The 15,749-nt window shown below is 35.9% G+C and overlaps 1 long non-coding RNA gene across 1 annotated transcript in view; it reads left to right on the plus strand.

The window, feature by feature from the left end:
• The window catches only part of LOC128314031 (uncharacterized), a 215,043-nt gene that overhangs the window by 50,417 nt on the left and 148,877 nt on the right, over positions 1-15,749 (plus strand). Inside the window, exon 3 of the long non-coding RNA XR_008295340.1 lies at positions 14,913-15,013. This is a non-coding gene — a long non-coding RNA (uncharacterized LOC128314031). The remainder of the gene's footprint in view (positions 1-14,912; positions 15,014-15,749) is intronic.

The raw sequence follows: 15,749 nt of genomic DNA on the forward strand, positions 1-15,749 counted from the left end.
GAAGAAGAAATCCATTTGCTACCATTCTGTTTAAATGTCTGGAAATATGTAGTTATCAGAGCACCAATAAATGTCCCCTGTAGGTCATGTTCTTAAAAAAGAAAAAAGAAAGCACTATGTTTTTATAGAATATCTTTGGAAACCAAATGTAATTGGCTGCCCAAGACTTACTCAAAGCACTTGTTGTCTATCAGTAGAAAAGATTTGGCTACCACCTTGGTGTTAAATATGAATGTAGTCTAAACGTTTAATGGATTAAAACTGTGTTATTTAATTCGAAGTGGAATTTCCCACCCTCCTACCTTAGGTAGTTAGGATTCTGTGGGTTTGCTTTTTCATTCTAGCCTGGTTTATAGGCATACTAAAGAAAAAGGCAGCTATGGATTCCGTATGCAGGTGTATCGAATGGAGAAGACAGGCTGCCTTTTGGTGGAAGAAGAGGGGGAAAACACCCCATTAGCCCCAACTTGTTAAAATTTACCAAGTCTGTGGAGTCTCTGTAGCTCCCCCCTCTCTACACCAGAAGAGTAGATAAAAGGTAAGCAGCAACAATGAGAGACATTATATGCAGAGGTGAACACGATATGACAAGGTCTTCTTTTAATAACAAACAGTGTTAGCTCTCTAGGAGGTAGACAGTATGAAGTGCAACAAAAACTGTAATTATGCTCTCAGCAGGAAACCTGTATTTAGAGTGACAGTAAGAGTGTCTCTAAAAACCTGTTAGGTTAAGGCTGCTAGTCTTAATTATATGTATTAGGAGTTTGTGTCTTCACTTTTTTCCTTTTAAAATTCAAAGAAGAAACCTAATTATAACTTGGACCCTAGTAAATTGGGCCATATTTAAACAATGAACATTTGGCAATCTCCTCTTGTTCTGTGATGTGTCTGACTGGTGCAGCTGCTATGGAAGCCAAACTGGCTCCCCCAAATAATTTGTTTTTGCTGCCTCCATGACAGAAGAAAACAAACAAAAGCTAAACAAGGGAAATAATGAAATTGTGCTTTTTTCTTTCAGTTAGTGACACTCAAGTCTTCTAGAGGGGGAGATCTTTCCTTGGGTAGATTCTAACATATAGAATTACAGGTTGTTTGTATGTTGTTAACATGTATTTTAGTTAGACCATGGTTGCATAAATCTTGGTTTGACTTTTACCTCTATCTTGGACCTGGAGGTAATAATAGCTTACAACCGCTTTTAGTTGACTTTAGTTAAATTGTATGAGTCTATAAATTTTAGGTTCTGTCTGGTGTGCTGCAGAATGTGTGAGAGGTGAACAATACACTTCAGAGTTCTAGGGACTGATTGTGCTGTCTTCCTTATAAAGATGCCCACAAAATACATTTGACTTTTCCATATAGGGTTTATATTTCACTTAAGTTTCCCAGTTTCTTGTGCTTCTGTATAATATTTGCTGAACTTAAGAAAGAAAAGCTTAATCATTCTGTTAGGCTGAGATTATAATCATTTGAAAGTGTATGAATATGAGGATTGTGACCTACTCTTAGAGGGATCACATATCATTATGATGACACTTTACAGTTTTGCTAGCATTACAAAGTTACGGGGTAAACTGGGCAAAATTAATTTTAATGGGCAGAAGTCATGCTGATATGACTGAGCTAATGAATCAAGTGGTATAAAAATGAACCTGGTTTATTTTGATACTCCCCTTCTCTGTGGCTCTGTTCCTTGAAGTTCTCATGGGTTCTGTGGTCTAAGCAATTTTAAGATGGGATGCACAAAATAACGACTGAATGATTTGATCCTGTATCATTTGTTTCTCTCTACAGTCCCAGGCAGAGGTGGAACTCAGAGCTAATACATTTTCTTCTCATTTGGAATTTATATCTAACTCAACTGAATTTCTATCATCTATATTCAAATAACCACCAAAGTAAAATAAGTGGTTCTGAAAAGATTTAAATAAATGTTGAAAATTTTGGAAACCATTTGCATACTTATTGGTACCCCCATTAAAGTTTATATGTTGGGCAATGCAACTTTCAATCTTATTGAAATATTAATTTAGTCTTCATTATTGTTAGCTTGAGGAAAATAATCACTGGGTCTAAAATTAATAACAGTTTTATAGTAGGGTCTCATGGATTTTCCAGTGATAGGGATCTGTAGTCTAAATAATGGCATTTTTCTAATTAAGCAGCAATTGAATAAATACAATAAAAATCAAGGATGAACTATTCATTAATTTTGATGTGTTTAGTTCAATTTAGATTATACTTCATAGAGTTTTTGTTATTTCTCTGTTGAATAATTTATAAATGTAATGAGTAACATGAATCATTGGGACAGTTTTCTATATTTTATCAAAATAAATTGTTTTATGAAAAATGGAGCAAGGTTTATAGAGGAGGCACGAAACATTGGATGTTATGAAGAACAGACATTAAGAGGGGATGGGTGAAATCAGTGATGGGAATTAAAGAGTACACTTATCGTGATGAGCACTGAATGACATATAGAATTGTTGAATCACTGTAGTGTACATCTGAAGCTAGTATAACACTGTATGTTAACTATACTGGAATTAGAAGAAAAAACTTAATAATAATCAAAAAGAACAAGCTTTATATAGTGAGGAGTCACCTTTCATATGTTCCATATTTAAAGTATGGTCAGTTCAATAGAAAGCAGTTAAAGTGAGCATCATAAGCTGACCAGCTGCCATAACAATAGAGACGGCGGCAAAAATACAAGAGAAGATTCTACTGCATTTAACAAGACTTTTTAAAATGTCACTAAAAGGAGTTAGAATCTTTGAGCATATATTAGCTATACAAAGTCATAAATATATCTTAAATATTCCAAAATTAGGCCATGCATTGATGAAAGTAAATCCTCAGATCTGGATAGCAAGTTTCTCTTTTTTCATATAAGTGAAATGGTAGAAAAGATAGTATCTGGAAAACCTAAGTAAACAATTTGCATAGTAGTATCAGGGAGAATCTTAGAACTGAAATTCAATGCATTTGTTTTCTGCTTTCTGTGTACATCCATTCTTGGAAGAGCCGAATGACCAGTCATTCTGTGCATTCTTAGTATGTTTCTATATACTTTCAGAGTTAAAAGGAAACCTGAGTAACTGTCTTATCAATTTCTTATACTTAGAGCAGAGTCACATATGTTAGTTCTTACCAGGGAGCTGTTAACCAATTTTGAATTTTCTCTAGCAAAACCCTTCTTTTCTCATTCCACTGCTAGTGAGTTTAACAAATCTCAGAGTCAGGAAAACCTTCATAAGTAAGTTCCATTTCATTCAGCCCAATTTTTGTTCTGGCCTCTATAGAAATGGATGATAGCTGGTCCAGGTTTGTTAGAGATTTTTGGCTTTCTTTTGACCATTTTAACATCTACATCCATTTGACAGATTTTGTTCTACTCTCCTTTTTTCTTACTTTCTGTCAAAAATATTAAGTGTCATCTGGTTTTCAATTTTTCCTTAAGCTAAATGCATTAATCTTGAGAGTATTAGGACAGTGTTTGAGGTAAGTTAAGACATTGTAGAATGTTTTATATTTGAACTTGGGAATCATGCTTTTATGTGCAGTAATACTTTGAGTTCTTGAAAGTTGCCAATGATAATTATACCTTACTCTTAGTCAAGTAATGTGATCTGTCCCAATATTTTAATAACTATATAATATGCATATTGTTATGACATTATACATAGTATCAATGTATGTAGAATATGTATTATCAGTATGAGTAAAAATAGACTGATATTTATCCCTGAAGAACTTTCTGAACTAAATACATATGTACATTCACAGGTTCAAGTGATTGAGTGAAAGAATATTGATCTTTAATATCTAAATAGATATTTTACAACACAAAATAAATAATCAGCACATTTTACTATACTCTGTTTTAGAATGTATTTCTGATTTATCTCAGTCTCCTTTAGTAGGGGAATATTAATGTTGTTTTTTTCTCTTCACTCCAAAATCATATTTTAAGCATAAATCTAAATGTAGATGTAGGATGATTTCGTAGTTTTAAAGAGCAGGTCTGCATTTTACATCTCAGACATCATGTTTATGAGAAATCTGGACAGTGCCACTTGAATAGAGGAATTTCTTAACTCCAGAATTTATGAGACTTCTGTCTATTAGGAGAAATATATAATTTTCTTTCCTTAAGACATGTTTTTATTGGGATAGCCTGTTTGCCATTGCTGCTTAAAACTGATCCCCAAAGAGAAAAATCTCAATGAATCATTGGATTGCTTGCCTTGGAACAAGGCCAGGAGCAGTAAGTTTTCAAGATAAACAGTGTTCAGGCTGCAAGAATGGCACAGAATATTTCTCAGGTGGAGTGTTCTCACTTCCCTTCTGGCACATACCGTATTACACAGTGTCTTACAGATAAGACTTGAGAGAAAGCTAGTGTGAAAGAACTTTATTTCACGATACTTGTTTCCTAGCTCTTTCATCGAAATGTTTCTTGAATAGTCCAAAGAACATGGCTTTGAATTCATTACTACTCATTGAATTCAAAGCCTATTTCCATAGGCTTCATGTTCATCCTTACATTTTTAGAACGAGCCTGATACCTATTTTGTTCACTGCTGTATTCTAATTCCTAGCACAGAGCCTTGCCCAGACCAGGTGCTCAGTAAATATTGATTGAATATTTGTTAAATGAATGACTTCAGATTCATTTCAGCCAAAATTTGATTACAAATAAAAGTCTAGGATAGTGTAAATGTGTAGCCAAATTATACCAGGCCGGAACTTTTGCTCTTTACAGTTGGCCATGTTGATGTCCTCTGAATAGCTGAGCTATGCAGTTGATTCACTCTTATTCATTAGCTCATTCACTCATCCAAAAGATCTTTATTGACTACTCTGTCCAGGATTAGCATTTTGCTAGGAGTGAGATGTATTGGGCCTTGGGGATATATCAGAATACACGAGGCACTGGCCCTGTCCTCCTTGGTCTTGCCATTCTGTATTTAGTTTGAGGCAAGGCAAAAATATTTACAAGGTAAGGTCAATAATGTAGAGATTAAAATGGACAAAGTAGTGAAAAATTATGCATTGCTATGGGATAGAAGAGACTTTATAAGGCAGCTAGGACTCAACAATAGGTAGGATTTCAGAAGGTAAAATTAGTGACAGAGAGCTCCACTGTGAGGTATGAATAATGTGTGTGTATGCGCGTGCCCGTGTGTGTGTGTGTGTGTGTGCATGCACATGTGTGTGCATGCATTTGAACACTTGGCTGTTTGGCCTGAAGAATGCTCCCCCTTCACCCCCACCAAAAAAAAAAAAAAAAAAAAAGAAGGGAAAGAAATGTGGCCCTTGAGAAATTATTTTTTCTTTCTTTCTTTTTCTTTTTCTTTTGCCTATGTCTACACTCCCTATTACTTTATGCCTCTATCTGCTGACATTAGAGACCCCTTAGGTGAGTGATTTCATCTTTTCATTATACATTGTTCTTTGTCAGTATGCGCTCATGATCAGGTTTCTAGAACTTATAATGGCAAACTTGTTCTAGTGGAGAGTGCAGCTAACTGGTATAATAATGCATTGTCTGGGAGACCAAAGTTACAGGCTTTCAGTTATTTCTGCTCTCTCCTATCACCAAAATTAACTGTTAATCAGAATCTAGTTCAGTTTCTCTAAGTAAGATTGTTTTCTTAAGCACACAAGTATCTTTTAAAGCATAGAGCAGAAATTAACAGAAGGTAATGTTGGTGGTTTTAAAGAGTTAATATAGTAGCTAGCAAGCATCATACATTCCTTGAACTTTCAAATAATAGTAAAGTTTATTTGTTTAATTAAAAATAATCAGTTTTACTAATGTGTATTCATGGGTCACTTATTTCAGGAATCTTGTTGACGTTTTCTTTATTATTCAAAAGGATAGCTTATTTTTATGCTCCAATGTTCTCCCAATATTCAGGAACCTGTGTGCAAAATGAGTTGACCTAGATCAGGCATTAAAGGGGACGATGGGTGGATCTGGTACAGTCTGTATAACTTATGGGCTTATAGGAAACCTTACATGCACACATTCAATGCTTATTATCCGTGGGTTCTGTGTGTGTGAATTTGCCTACTCAGTAAAAGTTTTTCAAAGCCCCAAATCAGTATTTGCAGCGCTTCTGTAGTCATTTACAGACATGCACAGAGCAGCAAAAAATTCAAAATTGCCCAACACACACTCTCAGCGGAGGTCCATCCAAGTGATGTTCTGTGTCTTGCTTGAGCTCTACTATACCATAAACAAGTGTCCTTTTCACAGTCTGTATGGTGTCACATTTTCCCCATTTTTGTGCTTTTATTGGTGATTGTGCTTTTTGAAGTGACCCGCAAGCATAGTACTAAAGTGTTGTCTAGTGTTCCTAAGCACAAGAAAGCTATGATGCTCCTTACAAAGAAAATATGTGTATTAGTTAGACAAGCTTCATTCTGGCTTGAGTTATAGGGCTGCTGGCTGGGTTCAGTGCTAATGAATCAACAATATATATTTAAATAAGGTTTCTTTAAACAGAAACACACATAAAACATGCTTAGGTATGATTGGTTGTTGAAAATACAGTGTCTAGATGCTCATGGAACCTAACCTTGTATTTCTCCTAGGCATAATGGTTCAGTACGCAGTAGTTCAGTTTTTCTAGTGACTTGATAGACTACAGCTACAGTGAATAACAAGGGTTGATCTGTTTCTCTGGGCCAAAGGACCATAATACTCATCTGATTCTCAATGGGGACTGCTATCCCCTCAAAGGGTCAAAACTCAAAGGAGTCCTTCTTATTCTAATATCCTTGGACTCCTGGGCCTGTGATGGAGAGTGGAGCTGGTGTGCTGGCATTGAGATGTTAAAGAAAAAGAGTCTCATATTTCCACTTTGCCATTTATGAATAATCTCATCATTGCTGGTTTTTGTAGTCAGAGCCAGTCTGAATCCTAGTTTTCCAGTATATTAGCTTTGTGATCTTGAGCAAGAATTCTTAACCTTCTAAGTTTCAGTTTCCTTATATGTAAAGTAGATACAATAATACCTACCTTGTAGAGTTATTTTACTTTTTAAAAAAATTTTTTTAATGTTTTATTTTATTTTTGAGAGACAGAGAGAGACAGAGCATGAGCAGGGGAGGAGCAGAGAGAGAGGGAGACACAGAATCCGAAGCAGGCTCCAGGCTCTGAGCTGTCAGCACAGAGCCCGATGCGGGGCTCGAACCCATGAACGTGAGCTCATGACCTGAACTGAAGTTGGACGCTTAACCAACTGAGCCACCCAGGCGCCCCTGTAGGGTTATTTTAAAGACTAAAATTAGATGATGAGTTTAAAGAACCATGTAAAGTGTCTAGGAGTAGTCAAAATCATTTTTATAAATGTTATTGTAGTATATGCTTGATAGATCATTGTTAATTTCTTTCTTTTTTTTCTCCTTCCCACTTGGAAATAGTATGAGATCCATTTTCTAATACCTGGATGAATTAGTGAATTCACTATGGAATTGCCTTTTTCCTGCAGTAATGAGTGGAAAAAGTAGGACATGCTGTCAGGGCCTACTTCTTCCTACTGATTCCTCTGGTCTAGAGCTCTACGGCAGTAATGATGGATGACTGGAGCTCTGTGTGGCACTGGTGACTGGAACAGTCAGCTGTGTTTTGGTTATGAGAGGAATCACCTGTCTTCAGCTCCTGACCAGGGGAGAAGGGCTCATGCATCAGTGCTCTCCCAGGTGCCTGTCTCCCTACGGGAAGATCGGGTTGACTCTAGCAGTTCAGAGGTTCTGTGAATGACACCCAAGTGCCCTCTTCACATCCACCTTAAGGGGACTCTTAGGATTTAACTTTCCTAATTTGAAAACCTGAACCCTATTTCTTCTCAAAAATTCCTTAGACTAATCATTTCCCTTAGCCTCTCAGAATTCCCCTGACTTATCTTAAATATGTGAAATAATGTAAGTACGATGACACATCATTGAAGAATGAGGTGTTCTACATTAATGGATTTTCCAGGTGAAATTGGCCCTGTGCTGTGTTTAGCTTTAATAATTTCATAGAAATGGTCATAGGCTGTATTAGACCAGTCTTTTGACTTCTTGGTTGTGTTTATATAAGGTGGATAATTTAAAATTTTCTTGATTACTTATGAATCAACTGCTGTGCTATGTTATAGGACATAGCAACTCCCTCAGAGACTGCTAACACAAATAGATGAATTGTCCACATATATTAATAATTCCAGTTTGTTTTCTTTGTGTGTTTTTTATGTTGTTGGATTTTTGTTACTAGGTGACATAAGTAGGTGAGAATTCCACTGTAGTTCATATTTTAGAATGAGTTATGGTATAAATGATAACAAACTTGCATAACAGCACAATCCAAATTGTTTGTATCCGTATTTGTTTACTAAATATATTAACATCATTATTGACTATGATTATAGAGTATTATAGTACATTATTGTAATACATTTTTTATTTATATTTAACATAATATAACATATTCGAATGGATATGAAATATACATACAACACTTCTGTATGTATTTTCCCCTTTCTTCTATGAATTCTTGCTCTACATGAGCAAATGACATAGGCCTACGATAGTTTGTGCCCCAGGGTAAAGCTGGTTATAGATAAAGCTGGGGTTTATCTTGAAACCCCAAGATAGCCCCACATTACTACAAATTGGATGTTTTAGTCACAGTTATGTCTCTTTGGAGAATAGTGTTTAAAAAGCAATTCCTGTCTAGTTCTAGACCTCTGAAATTGACTCTTAGGCACTGCCATATCCTGTCCGGAGGTCACATTGTACCCAAGCACATATAGAATAACCTCACTCCTTCTGGCTCTGGCAAAATTAATCTGTCTGCAACATAATCTCACTCAATTAAAAAAAAAAAAAACAACCAGAATGTAAAGAAAAACAATGTCAGGCTTTACTCTCCAGTGTCTCTATTTTACCCTGGATGGAAATGACCCAACTCAAAGCCCCTGTGCTAATTTATTTACTTTGGTACTACTTGAGGGGACTAGTGAAGCTGGACCCTGCAGTCAGCCTCTCAGTTTCTCTCTATCCACAACACATAAAGTGGCTGTCCCTGCATAATTTGAAAACTACACATTCACTAAAACAGAGACAAAGAAATATAATTGCTATGAAATGAAATGACTGTCACAAAAGGAGAGATCAAATGTGAGAGAAGGCACATTTAATGTAAAAATACAACTGGGGTGCCATTCATTTTCAAAACAACCTAAGTGGAGAGTGCAGATGTAATGAATGATAATGAGGGTGCCCAATTTTGGAAAGTGGTTTTTAAAATGCTGCAGCAGAACGCTATCTAGAGTCTCTTAGGAAAAAGCCAAATCTCATCAGGGACCTTTTCAAGCATCATTTTCTCCTTTTAAATGATCTCACGTGAACTTCCTGTTAGTTGACTTGGCATAGCATTCTGTTATTCATTATTTTTGACTGCTTGCAAATGGAACAAAAGATCTATTATTAGTGACTTGTCAGTTGTTGCAAGACTTAGTCTAGGTACTTACAGAACTCTTTGCCTCATGTTTATTTTGTTGTGTGAAGCTGTATGATCTAAGGGATTTCATAGCCCCCTGATTCTCAACTTAGACAATCTCTTCTCAAGTGATTAGTTTGGAAGAAATGATTGACTCCAGATAGCAAGCCTCTGAGCACAACGAAGTTTCTCTGAAGAAGCCTTTCTCTTCACCTGGGAGATTTTGGCTTTGGGGTAAAGAAAGCTTTTCTCTTTAATTCTTTGTGTATAGATTCTTTCCTCAAGTGAAAACACAACCTTCTAAGGATACAAGTAAGATCATGTTATTAATATGGTCATTTGTCAAATACTAAGCACCTCACTGCTGGAAGTGCTGTCTAATTCACAGTTGATGTTATGATGTTACTTTTCTAAAGTCCCCAAATTTCTGGCTAAGGGATGGTGGACCCATAGGGTGGACCTGTAGAATATGACAAGTGACATAAGAGATAAAAGCTGCTACACTGAAGTGCAGAGGAGGAAGAAATCTGGTTCACTAGGCAATAGCTCACCACAAGCTCTCCATGAAAGAAATGCCATGTGCAAAGAGGATGAGTGGTGATTTTGACAAGCAGAAATTGTAAGGGGTTGTTGCACAAGGCTTATAGGTGGCATGAAGAGTGTAAGTAAAGTAATTGGAAAAGAATGGAATGCATTTCTCCAGAAGCTTAAATATCAGAAACACCTAATGCACAGTGTCCTAAAAGGATTTTAATTGATCTTTTTTTTATTTAAAAAAACATGTTTTTTAACGTTTATTTATTTTTGAGACAGAGAGAGACAGAGCATGAATGGGGGAGGGTCAGAGAGAGGGAGACACAGAATCTGAAACAGGCTTCAGGCTCTGAGCTGTCAGCACAGAGCCCGATGCGGGGCTCGAACTCACGGACAGCGAAATCATGATCTGAGCTGAAGTCGGCCGCTTAACCAACTGAGCCACCCGGGTGCCCCTTAATTGATCTTTTTACTAACAACACACATTTCTGTGGTTCATGTGATGGTGGGTTTTCTAGGTGGGAAGAGTTGTTTGATGGCACCATGTTAACCTGGTGAATTCTTATAATTCTAATGCAGTGGCTTTTATCTGAATGTACCATCACAGTAGTGTCACAGTCATATTTCATGGTATATCCTGGTTGTGGTTGTTCTTGGTCATTGGTCTGATGTATAATAACCCCTTTGAAAGACTGAATTATGATTAAGCTTACACATATTTATATACCATTTATAAAGAAAGAAAAAATGATAGACTACAGACAGAATATTTGGGGTCTGAATCAAGTTTGTTATTTTTAAGTCATGCTATTTTGGAGTTAAGAGTTCTATATTCTCGAAGTATCATTATTTCCAAACAGATTTGAGATAAAAAATATCCTATTATAATACAGTACAGGTTGAGTTAAAAAAGAAAACACAAGAAAAATCAGAAAGTTATCCTTTTTGATGGTATTAGAGACTTTTGTCGAGAATTATAGTAGGTGTGTGGGTATTAGGATCAGATTAAATTTGCAATGAAAAACAATACAGAAAAATGCATTTTTAGAGGGGGACATTTATGTCAGAATATATAGGAAGTAGCATATATAGTCTTTCAGCTATCTTTCCTCTGGACCTGACTGTTTTCAAGACTAGTTTGTAGAGTGAAATGAGTTTGATGGAGGCTTTGAACAAGTCAACATTTTTCAGAAAACAATTTGAGTTTAAGTGACCTGCTTTTCCCTTTTGTGGAGGGAAGAAAAGAGGGAGACATGGAGGAACTGAAGACTTGGTTTGTCACTATCTAATATGGAGCATTCATTTTGGACAGTTTCATGCTAGTCCCCACCTGCTGCTTTCCAGCCCTCTGGCTTTGAGCAAGTTATTTAAATTTTCTGTAAATCTATATTCTCACCTGAAAAATGCAGATAAGATGTCTGTGTGATAGGGTTGTTGTGACAATCAAATGTGGTAATGTACACAAAGCGTCTAGTTCTGTGTCTAGTACATGTTACCTGTTCGCTGTAGGCATTTATTGCATACCTTTGACTTATGTCTCTTACTTAATCTCGTAACAATCCTGTGAATAATATTATGACTTTCAATTGATAGATAAAGATCTTGAAACTTAAGGGAGTAAAGTGCTTCTTACAAGTTTAAACAAACCCAAGAATAATAGCCAGGAGTTCAACTTAGACTTGACAGTTTCAAGGCTGCAAAGCCCCATTGCATTAAATTAAATCATTCCCTCTTTCTCTCTTCTCTCCATCCCCCTTTCCTCTTCTCTGCAGTTACATCTTCTTCACGGTAGAGACTTTGTTTTAAAAACTTCATAACAATGATGTACAAATCAGATGGAATGAAACAGTATTTTCGTTTCGCTAAATTAAAGTAAATGTGATGACATCATTATATCTCCAAATGCCATCAATTCCCTTCAAAAATATATCCCGTTTTAATTAAAAAATGTATACTCAATTAATATATATTAATTATGAAAGCATTAAGAAATATAAATAAATATAGATTTCCTGAATGTTCAATGTTCAAAGACAATCACAGGTAACATTTTGGTGCATAACTTCAATTCATCCCTATCCATGTACTGTTTTTTCCTTCTGATTAAAGTTTGGTTTATAATGTGCTATTTTTAATTAATTATCACTCAAAAATGTCTTTCCAAATTGGTAAATGTATGTCTACATAATCATTTCTATCAGCGGCATAGGTACCTGATTAAAATAATCCTTATTATTGGATATTTACATTGTTTCTGAATTTTTACTTTCATGAACTATTGACTCTTGCATATATACCTTTGTGCCTTTGGCCAATTATATCCTTAGGATAATTCCCTAAGAGTAAAACATATGAGTTAGTGTTTATACATTCTCTGGTTCTTAATGTATATTGTCAAATTCCCTCCCTTAAAGAAAGGAGCAGTTTACATTCCCTCTAGCAGTGTATGAAAATGCCCGTTTTCACATTCCTACACTAAAGGTTATCATGCCTTTTAATCTTTGAGAACTCCATTATACCCCTAAAAAAGTGACTTTATTGCTTTTCTTTGCATTCCTGTGTCTATCCATTCTATAAAATAGTAACATTTCTAAGAATACTATCTAAACAGAATGTAAACTTCCTTAGGTCAATGACAAAAGTCTCCACATACTTAAATATTTATATTCTCCATTCTTCTAAAACAGAATAAATCCCCAAAGAGGCATTTGAGACACTGGTTGGCAGAAACCCATGGATTAACATTATGTAACCTTATTAAGATCATCCTTGAATTTTATTTTTAAACCTCAAGCTCATTGTTTTCAGAACACATCTGCTAAGATAACCTAGTCCTAACTGGGAATGACAAACAGTCCTCTAGGTAGATTCTCAAAACAGAGGAAAGGAAAACGTTATGGCAGCTAAGCCTTGCTGTCACCTAACTTTTGTGTCTAGCTTGAACTTCATTCTCATTCAGTATTTCTCCCTCTGTGATCAGTGCCAGAGTAGTCAGGTTGTAATGCCAACGTCTCCTTGGGCCTCAGTGAGAAAACTATGCAAAAATATGTCTGATAGATTTGTTGTGGGAAATTGAACAGAATTGGTAGCCTTATCTTTTTTGAGTGCATGTCCCTATTTAAAAAAGCAAAAACAGAAACAAACTCCCTAAACAATATACAGCATTGCTTTGTTTTGAGTAAAATTCTTACCATATTTTCCTATAAAGAAAAGCACTGGTTTCATATTGTATTGTCTTCTCATATACTTTAGACCAGTTTGGAAAATTGATTATTTATGCTATGGAGTCTGGGTTACACCATTTACACGCAAACACACACACACACACACACACACACACGCACACACACACACACACACATCCCACTAGTTGCTGAAAAATAATGGCATCCAGGCATCACTAAGAAGATAATATCTTTAGGATCTGCTAATTCCTTAAACAATTATCCTCAGTTTGGAAACTGAGCAAGTCTAAACTATGTTTGGCTCCATCTGATTTTCCACATAATTTTACCCTTCCTCTATATTATTTAAACTATCATATAATTTCAAATTTCGTATCAAAAATGAATTTATATTTGAATCAACAGTACCTTATTAAGTGGTGGCACATAATGTTTAAAAAGACCCCCTTAAAATAAGAAGTTTCATTTAGTTAAATGTAAGAAAAACAAAGATAGTCAAATCTGTGATTAGAGCCTGCGATGTCACATTATCTAAGAGTGTTCCTTGACTAAACCAGACATACTTTAATGATCGGTCAAATCAGTTTCCAGAGAAAGGTATTGCTGTGTTATTAAAGGGGATGATTAAATTGCCTTTGGGAACATCACAGAATCCATAGTAAAGTTCACTTCGTGCACTGATCACAGGGAACTTGATCTTGGCATTCTGTGGTGCTTTTCATACTTTAAAGGTTGACCGTGAAGTGAAATTCATTCAACAACTTCTGGCAGCATGTTCTGGGAGTGAGATAGCTTAAGTCTTTGTAAATCACCCAAAAAGAAGCAGAATGTGAGTGCAATGATGGGTGTTGGTGGTTTGTTTTTGTTTTCAATACACAAAAAAAAATGGCACCTCTTCCAAATGCCTCCTGTGTGAATGTTCAAAATGAACTTGAGGAACTCTACAATATATTCACTGTAAAAGAGTCAAGAATTATTTTTTTTTTACATGCAAAGCACTAGATTTAATTTATACATATTCAGTAGAACAAATAAAAACAAAAGATCTTTTTAAAAAGGAGCAAATCATGGCTACTGTTGGGGAAAACTCTGAATATCCCCGGTAGGATCTCATTTAATGTGAACTGTTGTTTGATATTTTTTTATGACAACATACACTTGCAAAAAACAACCCTATGTATATTTTATTGTGTGACTCTCAATAGGCTGAAAATATTTTTTTATTATTTTTATTTTTATTTTTATTTTTTTCAATATATGAAATTTATTGTCAAATTGGTTTCCATACAACACCCAGTGCTCATCCCAAAAGGTGCCCTTCTCCATACCCATCACCCACCCTCCCCTCCCTCCCAACCCCCATCAACCCTCAGTTTGTTCTCAGTTTTTAAGAGTAAAAGAGTCAAGAATTATAAAACACTTAGGATTCATGAAGGAAAAAATATCATAAATCTATAGTGATGCCCCAGATTCACCGAAGAATCTAAGAATGGAAGCAATAAGAGCTAACATTTATATGATACTTATTATGTGCCAGATACTGTTTTTAAGTGCTTTATGTGAATTAATTTTTTCAACCTTCCAAAGAGCCCCATGAGGTGGTTATTTATTTTTTTTAAGATAGTGATAAGGCAGAGGTCACACAACTAGTAAGTGGCAGAGCTGTAATGTGAATTTTCTTCTGATTCAAGATGGTACATCTAGATGGACTGGTAAAAATGGAGCACTGCCAAGCAAACCCCAAGAAAATGTCCAGCCTCAACATGAAGTTTTACTGGCTTCTGAGGAAGTGGTAAGTTTGCAAGTATCATCACAGAATTAAATGCATTCTTAAGAACTAATGTCTCAGCGAGGCATTCGGGGGAGAAACTGGACTGATTTCTAAGGTAAGTCTACCACTAAGTATCTATAGATATTGGGTCTGAACCTGTCATTTTCTGGGGCTCGGTTTCCTCGTTTGTGAAGCATAAGGGCCGGACAACGTTTTCAAAAAGAGATTCTGTAATTCTTTTCTGAGATAAATGGTTTAAACACATTGTGGTTTGGTGGGGAAATCTTTCTATCTATAAAGACCCTGTGGAGGACTTAACTGTAGTTTTTTCTGCCATTAAATGGATTCAGTGAAGGGACTTGACCAGTATTCAGAGATATGCCAGCATTTTTGCCTTCTCTAAATTTTTCACCTGTGATACAGATTAAGGCAGAAAGGAGAGTGGCAATTGGCGGTTCAGGATAGGGTAGAGCAAACCCTTCTTGTTTGTCTTGGGGATAAGCTTCAACAATGGAGAAGAGGTTATTGACACTGGCAACGATGACACATTCGTATCTGAAATTCAGATCAAATGATTCAACCCTTCAATGCATTCCCAAACAACGGCCTTTCCAACAGCGTGAATCTGCAAACAGAGCCCAGCAGTTAATTTCAGTCAGCCGGCTTTGCTGGTATTGCTGCTTCAATCTTAGATTTACAGAGCCGTTTTTGATGAAGACAATAAAAGCCTCCTTTTGCTCCTGTGTTGCGTGATGCT

This window comes from Acinonyx jubatus, chromosome C1 (assembly GCF_027475565.1).
Source record: "Acinonyx jubatus isolate Ajub_Pintada_27869175 chromosome C1, VMU_Ajub_asm_v1.0, whole genome shotgun sequence".
Taxonomy (NCBI): Eukaryota; Metazoa; Chordata; class Mammalia; order Carnivora; family Felidae; genus Acinonyx; species Acinonyx jubatus.